The sequence below is a fragment of the Capricornis sumatraensis genome, chromosome 1 (genome assembly GCF_032405125.1).
Source record: "Capricornis sumatraensis isolate serow.1 chromosome 1, serow.2, whole genome shotgun sequence".
NCBI lineage: Eukaryota > Metazoa > Chordata > Mammalia > Artiodactyla > Bovidae > Capricornis > Capricornis sumatraensis.
In genome coordinates this window covers 203,826,809-203,834,844 of record NC_091069.1, presented here as the reverse complement: position 1 = coordinate 203,834,844, position 8,036 = coordinate 203,826,809, and positions in this window count along the sequence as shown.

Genomic DNA, 8,036 nt, shown 5'->3' with positions numbered 1-8,036 from the left:
TTTGGAGCCACCTTACTATCTTTGCTATCTCCCTAAATCATCTCCTTCTTCCCAGTTTCTTATGTCTGGGACTCACTGCCCCCCACCACCTGAGCCCCACCACCATGAATTCTGATTTAATTACTTTGGGGTGGATCCCAGACACTGGTATATTTGAGCTCTCCAAGTGATTCTATCCAGCTATATTTGAATCTTTTCTTAGGACTTCTCTGGTGGCTCAGTGGTAAAGAAACCACCTGCCGATGCAGGAGAAATGGGTTCAATCCCTGGGTGGCAGAGAACTCCTAGAGAAGGAAACGGCAACCCACTTCAGTATTCTTGCCTGGGAAATCCCAAGGACAGAGGAGCCTGGTGGGCTGCAGTGCATAGGCTCACAAAAGAGTCGGACACGACTTAGTGACTAAAACAAAAACAGTCTCCTCTTTCCACTACCCTGTCCCCCAAAATAAAAAACAAACAAAAAAACAGACTGAATCTGAGACCTTATTAGCCCTCCCCTTATTGAATTCCCACAGATTATTCAACGATGTATCTAGTCAAACACTTCGTTGCAAGATCCAAATGATTTGGCTATCAGAACAAAGTTGAGGACTTCAGATGTGATGCACAGAGGAAAGACTCATAAAGTTGTGGCTTGCTTTTCTTGCCTTAAAAACACGCTGGTGACCTTGGGCAAATTTACAGTCACAGTGCATTGTTCAGAAAATGGGAATTTGAATCCAGCACCATTGACTAGTAAGCTGTAAGGTGTAATTAGCTTGTGATTTCAGACAATTAAGTGACGAAGTCTCTCCTAAGACATCCATTGAACAAAGATCTGTAGAACTACCTAAATAAAACTAAAAACATAAAGTGATGGAAAACCACACTTGCAGATAAGTCTGGGAAGAAAGTGGGAGACAGGAAGATAACCAGCCCTTGTCATAGAAAAGATTACTTATATCAACTGTGGCAAAATTCCCCTTTACTGAGAATTGTATGAAATTATTTCTTGAAATGAAGGTGCCCTCTATGAAAAAATCTTATTATCTTTATGAGCTCTGGAATGGCCAGGCAATGTCATGTTCCACTTTTATTTCTGAATTAAAAAAAACCAAAAAAAAAGGCAGTGGAATGTTCAGATTAAGTAAATTCTTAGGCTTTGGTGTAAAGCAAATCCAGGCTAGATCCTAGCTCTATGCTCAGAACCAAAAGGCCTGGAGCAAACAACTAGTGTATCCCAAGTGCCCTCCCCACAAAACCAGGATAACAAAACACAGAGGTGTGAGAACTGACCTCATAACACGTGAACATTCAGCACTCTTCATTAGTACCATTACTTGTTGTTTTGTAAATTATATCCGTTTTACAGATGAAGCAACTAAGGCGCAGAGAGGCTGAGTAGTTTGTCCATGGCCACACAGCTTGGTAGTAGTAGAGTCAAGATGTCAGCCTAAACAATGCGGCCCCAGAATCTACATGCCTAATCCCTTCCAGCATTTTAATATTCTATAATTTTAGAACTGCATTAAATTTACACAGTTCATTACAATTTACAGAAGCTTACACATATGTTATCTCATTTTTGACATTACTAGTATAGAGGAAGCAAAGCAGAGGTACTGTTCTATCTTATACCCGAGGACATTGAGCTCAAAGAGTCAGTACCCTGCCAAAGGACACCAGGCTGACAAGTAGCAAAGCTGGGACTCAAGCTATGTTTTGATACTCTGGAGAACATCATCCATCAGAAAATATGCCCATGGTACCCAAAATATTCTGAACTTTTGAGATGAACACACCTAAGAAAAAAAATAAGCATCTATCTTCTAAGTAGACAGGGTTTAAAATGCTGCAGAGAGCATTTTCTTCTTAGGAAAATTATTACTAATTGTCAACTCTACATAATGAAATGTTATGATATCATCCAGGCAAATTGTGTGAGAGTGAAAGAAGGAAATAAATGGTTGTGTTCCATATACCCTGGAAGCAGTCTACCAGTCCTGGCCTATGCCACAGATCTACTTGGAAGGTTTCCTAAGGTACAGCTCATCATATTAGGTATCACAGTATTTTCTTTTCTTGAGAGTAAAACCCTGGCGACTGAGAGATTATTATAACTCAAGGGCAGGAAGAGAGATCTGATCCACAGATCATGAGGCCCTTTGAAAGCCCTGGATGCATAATGCTTTTTACCTTGACATTTCCCATCCTCTTCAGATTCATCTACCCAGTATTTTTAGGCCAAAGAAATGAAGACACAATACTACTTCATGAGTCAAACAACATCTCTCCTGGTGTTTTAATGTTGCAATAAGGATGCTTAGATCACTATCATCATATGAATTCAGGTAAACGGGGAGTCTGCTCAGGGTTTCAAACTGTGCCTAGCAGTAATGATGTTGGACACACCAACTTCTCCACCAAGCCTAGCAGCTGGAAAATTAGCTTAGACACATATACACACAGCACAGCAAGATGTTTAGCATAGAGAATTGGATGAGAGGGCCATGGTTTTTATTTGATTTCTATTTTATAAACAACATAATCACATGCGGACCCGAGCAGGAGTCACTTCTCTGAGCTTCTGTCAATCTTTGGAATAAAAACTGTCTGACCTTTTCCAGCCCTGTGGCCACTGCTAAGTTTTCCAAATTTGCTGGCATATTGAGTGCAGCACTTTAAGGGCATCATCTTTTAGGATTTTAAACACCTCAGTGTTAATTCCATCACCTCCACCAGCTTCGTTCATAGTAATGCTTCCTAAGACCCAGCTGCAGTCTTTGGATAGCATTATTTTCTGCTAGACAAATGTTGAGCCTAAAAGCAAGCTGCACCTTTTGAAACCATGAAGATTTCAGTTTGGGCGTCAGATCTTTGCTCTCAGATACCGCTTCAGGTGGCAAGAAGTTGGAGGAAATTCTTGGAAAATCTCCGGGAAGAACTTCTTCTTGAACTGTGATTAGAGTTTGTTCTAGCTGCACCAGAGATAAAATACACTAAAGTGGTGAGTGTGGGAAGAGTATTTTGTTCAGGTGCAGACCGAAGGCTATGGGGCTCACAACTCAAGCACTCTGCATCTTACTACATTCCTACTATCAGTGTTTAGTGTTTCCCTAACCACAGATAAATGTGACTGGAGTAGGGGCAGGGGATCATTCAGGAAACCTACCTAATATACAAATGTCCTCCATCTTAGTCATTTGAAGGCTCAGAAGATAAATTTAGAAATGTGTCTTTAAATGCATTACACCCATACAAACTTTTAACCCTCAAATTTGAAACAAGTTTTTTTCTGAGCTTGGAGTGGTTAAAGGGTGTTTTGTCAGAAAAGATGTAAAACAAGGTATGCCGTTGGCCGTGTACCACTGTCCAGATGGTTGTGACTCAACCAGAGTAAGGCTGTGACCCTTGGGCTTACCCTGAGCTCACTGTACTGAGACATCTGTCCACGCGTTCTATCTCTCCCAAAAGACTGTAAGTTCTTCAAGGGTAGGAAACTGATTTTACTTCTCTTTGTACACTCAGTGCCCAACACCATGCTTGGCTCAGGCTATTAAAATGGTGTCCAATAAATATTTGTTTAATTGGACTGAACTATGTGTCCAGAAACCTAATTTGCTCTCCGATTCTGTCACCAACCTAGTGTTTACAGATCAAACTCAAAACTCCCACTCCCTCCATCTATAAAAGAAGATACACAAAACTTTTGTTCTGACCCCTAGGCCGTGGAGCCAGCTAAAAATGTGCATGGTATCTGTGAGTGCAGTGGACAAAATGAAATCAGTGACAATACTTTGACGCCTTGTCTGCTTTTGCCCTCGGTTAGAGAACCAGGTAGACTGAGTACACTAGGCCTAAGTGTCAAAGTGGCACACTTCAAACACTTAAACAACAGTCTCGTCATATCACTCTGCTCTGGTGTCACCTCCTCAGAGAGGTCTTCTCTGACCATGCTTCTAAAATAAGTCCTGGGTGCTCTCTAGCAAATTACCCTACTTTATCTTCCTCAGACCACAAGTCAGCATCTGAAAGTATATGACCATTCACATTTATTTCCCCTGGAATGGGAACTCCATGTGGGCCTTGCCTCTGTGTGTGTGTGTGTGTGTGTGTGTGTGTGTATGCTGCTATCTTCCCTTCACCTACAATTACAGAACAGTTGCTGAATGAATGCATAAGTAATAGTCACCAACAGTAAGTATTTATAAGGGCCTGGTTTTGTTTTCTAGTATCTTGAGTGGAAACCATCAGCATTAGTATGTAAGTAACTTAGTGAGGCAAGCAATGACCTCCACATCTGACAGGTATTAAGAGAAATGAAGCATGGTATTATTGTTAAATGGAAGATCCCCAATGCTTGGAATGGCACTGCAGTTTGCTAAGTGTGTGGCTTCACAATGTTAGCAAAGTTAGCAAAGTATATGTGAAGAAGAGTCAGGCATAGAATTCAGTGTTCCAGGCTCATGAAACCACAATGTAGTCACTGATAACCAGCAACAGGCACACAGTGGTCTTTCTCTCAGTTAATAAACCATTGTCAGGGGTATATGTATGTCTGTCATGGAGAAGGAAATGGCAACCCACTCCAGTGTTCTTGCCTGGAGAATCCCAGGGACAGAGGAGCCTGGTGGGCTGCCATCCATGGGGTCACACAGAGTCAGACACGACTGAAGCGACCTAGCAGCAGCAGCAGCATGTATGTCTGTCAAGTGCTGATGTTCAACATTTTCAGGAAAGTCACTGTTTCTAGGATTTTGTTCATTGTGCCTTTTATATACTAGGCACTCAATAACTATTGAGTTGATTTGATTGATCTCCTTTAAAAAATGCTTTAAAAATGTTAACAAGAGTAATGCCCCATGGAACAACTTTTATGCATCCATTAAAAAAAAATTTGAATTTGGAACAAATACTGTACTCTAAGGAACCAAAATTGCAAAGTAAATTAATTCTTAAAAAGATTTATATGACTAAATTTTGATCCTTTGAATGGTGCCTTTTCAAATCCAGTCTAAAATGTCTGGTGTGTTTTTAATCTAATCTAATCTAATGAGCTTTAATAGGCAAAGTTGTTCCCACTAGAACCAAAATCCAGCTATTTCATTTTTGTAACCTTCTGTGTAAAAGAATGGGCTGAACTAATTTTTTCTGAATTTTTTATATTTAATCAACAACATCATTGCCAAAGAAAACCACTTTTCAGAAGTCTTTCTATCCTGGTTTATAACTTATAATCAAAAACTGGAATTTTGCATCTGATGGGCTTTAGTGTGTAACATTACACTGTCAAATTTTTGATGTATAGTTAAAAGTAAGAGATAGTTTCTATTATAAAAAATTTCCCATAGTACAGTTATCCAGTGAAATACATTTTCCTATAAAAATGGTCTTTCCAATTCATAGGTTAGAAATTATTGTGGGTAATTTTTAAAAGAGCATCAAAAGAATATTTTATTGGCTTTAAATAAACTGCATTTACCTAGTCCCATTAGTTGGTTGCTATATACACAATGTGATAAAAAATGTACATGCATGGAGACATATGTATTCCTGTAGCTAATTCATGTTGATTAATGGCAGAGGCCAACACAATATTGTAAAGCAATTATCCTCCAATTAAAGCAAAAGTACATGCAAAGAAATTGTAATTTCAAAACAAAAACTTGAGATTTGAAACCCTGACAACTTACTTATTCTTATACAATTAGGGGTGTGTGAACTGGTTTCAGCTAAAGCCTGTGCTGAACAGCAGGAGAAAATAGAAATAGGTCATAAATATGAGGTCCAAAACAATCCAGGAAGCTTGAAATGTCACTGATATATCACAGTGGATCTCACAAAGATGTACCTTAGCTCTGGGCTTCGACCCTTGGACCTCAGGGGGTAAAGATGCTTGGAAATCTGATCTGTCCTGACAGGGTAAGGCAACCCTCCGTGACCTTCCCAAAGCCCCACTGTGGTTGAGGCTCAAGGGCAGCACACTTCACCCTGAACTGTGAGCTTCCTTTAATTGTACACTTCACTTTCATTTTCCCGTAGAGTCCTGGGCTAAGGAACTTCTCTGTCCTGTTCTGAAAACTGGAAGCTACTCAAATGTCAACATAGGGTTCAATAAAATGTGTCACACCCAAACGATGAAGGGTCTGCTGCCTTTAAAAGAATGGGCAGGATTGATACATAGGGACGGGAAGGGTCCAAGGTATATGATTAAGTATTTAAAAAGAGAAGAGCAAGTTGCTGTAAAAGGTTGTAACTTTATACGCACATACGTGCTAAAAGTCACACTACACTGAATGGTATATAGGAGCCATCGGCAGGCAGTGTCTGACAAAAGAGGGCAGGCAACAAAGAACTTTCATTTTTGGTGTGCTCATTTTTGCAGTTTTTAAATTTTTAGAGCAAGTATAAATTTTTAAGTAAGAAAAATATCTCAAAGATAATGAAAAATATGGATTAAAAACTTTAAGACATTACATAACAAACATATTAGGGTACAGCAAGTCTGATTCACATGAATGAACCATTATAATACCTATGGCTGGAATTTAGAAGTCCATGAACCACTGACACTGTATGAAAACTTTTGAGGATATTTTATGCATATATGAAAACATATGCGTTTCCTGGAGGGAGATTTCATACCTTTCATCAGATTCTCACAGGTATCTGAGACTCTAAACAACGTTAAAAACCATGACCCTATCAGAAACCAAGAGAGTTGCTCAATCCCTCCATTTTTATTTTCATTTTATCATGAGACATTTTATTCCTACTTAATTTCATGGCTGCTGCCAAAGATAAAGTCTATAATCAGCATGAAAGTATAAAATTGTGATTCTTAGTTTCTAAGTTTCATGTCAAAGGGGCTTCCAATGCCTTAAAAGCAGCTCAAAGAGCAGGACAAAAAGTCACTCCAGGCTGGTCTTGCAGGAAGAAAACTTCTAACAGGAACAGAAACCCTGCAGTCATTCAGAGCTTGAGGACAGCTGTCCAAGGCACAAATAGTCAGTCCTGTTTTCACCATAGGGATGAGAGATTAGTAAAAGGGTAAGTAGGGGAGAGGGCTAGAGGGATTCAACAGGAGGAAGAAGACCTGGTTGATTTGAACTAAGGGGCCCCATTGGATGGGTGAAATTAGTTTGATCAGTTAAACAAGATTGAATGCAACATCATTTGGTCAGCCTTAAATTGAAAGAGATTTTCATTATAAATTAACATTAAAATATACAGCAAAATTATTGTTGCTATTGTTTGAATTAGAGTTGGAATTTGTCTAAAACCTTGGCTTCTGATGACCTTTGTAAAGCTGACTGCCCCAAATCCCTGGGAATTACATGAGTCCACAAACTGTTTCACTGTCTCTATCTTGATTCCACTTACAGTCTCCGGAATCAAGTCCAGCACAGCGTTTCCATAAACCTTAAGATCAAGTGTAGATCAATAACAATTTGTAATTTAAGTGAGGAGCTGTAGGTTAAACCTGCACGGGCAAAATGAGGAGCATTATTGGTGAAAATTAGGAATAATACTCTACTTTCCAAACGTGCTTTCCAGGTGGTTTATCACTGTCAAAATAAGCCAACTGTGGATTTAGTATGCAATTAAAGTGTCAGATATCCCCGAGTTCTAGCACTGACAATACCTGACTGCACAGGTTTTAAAGGCAAAGAAATTGAAGGTATTCACATAATCCAGCAAAGCCCATCGCTAACCACCATCACCTAATTGTACTGATATCTGCCATATGCAAGCATGGAAATGGGGACTGTATGAAACAGAAATGGACTTTCCAGGAGTTTTACAGTTTAGCTAGAAAAATAAGATACAGAAAGTGAAGAAAGTAATTTATAACAAAATATCCAAATGATGATAGGATAAAAATAATTCCATACTATTGGAAGGAAAAAACATAGAGAAAACATATCTCCAGGAGGGTTGAGGATGAACCACATGAAGAAGGAAACGTTTCAACTAACTCTTAAAGGAATTAGATGTTGATGCTCAAAGGACAGTATGGGAAGGTCTACAGACTATGACAACATTGTGGCCAGAGG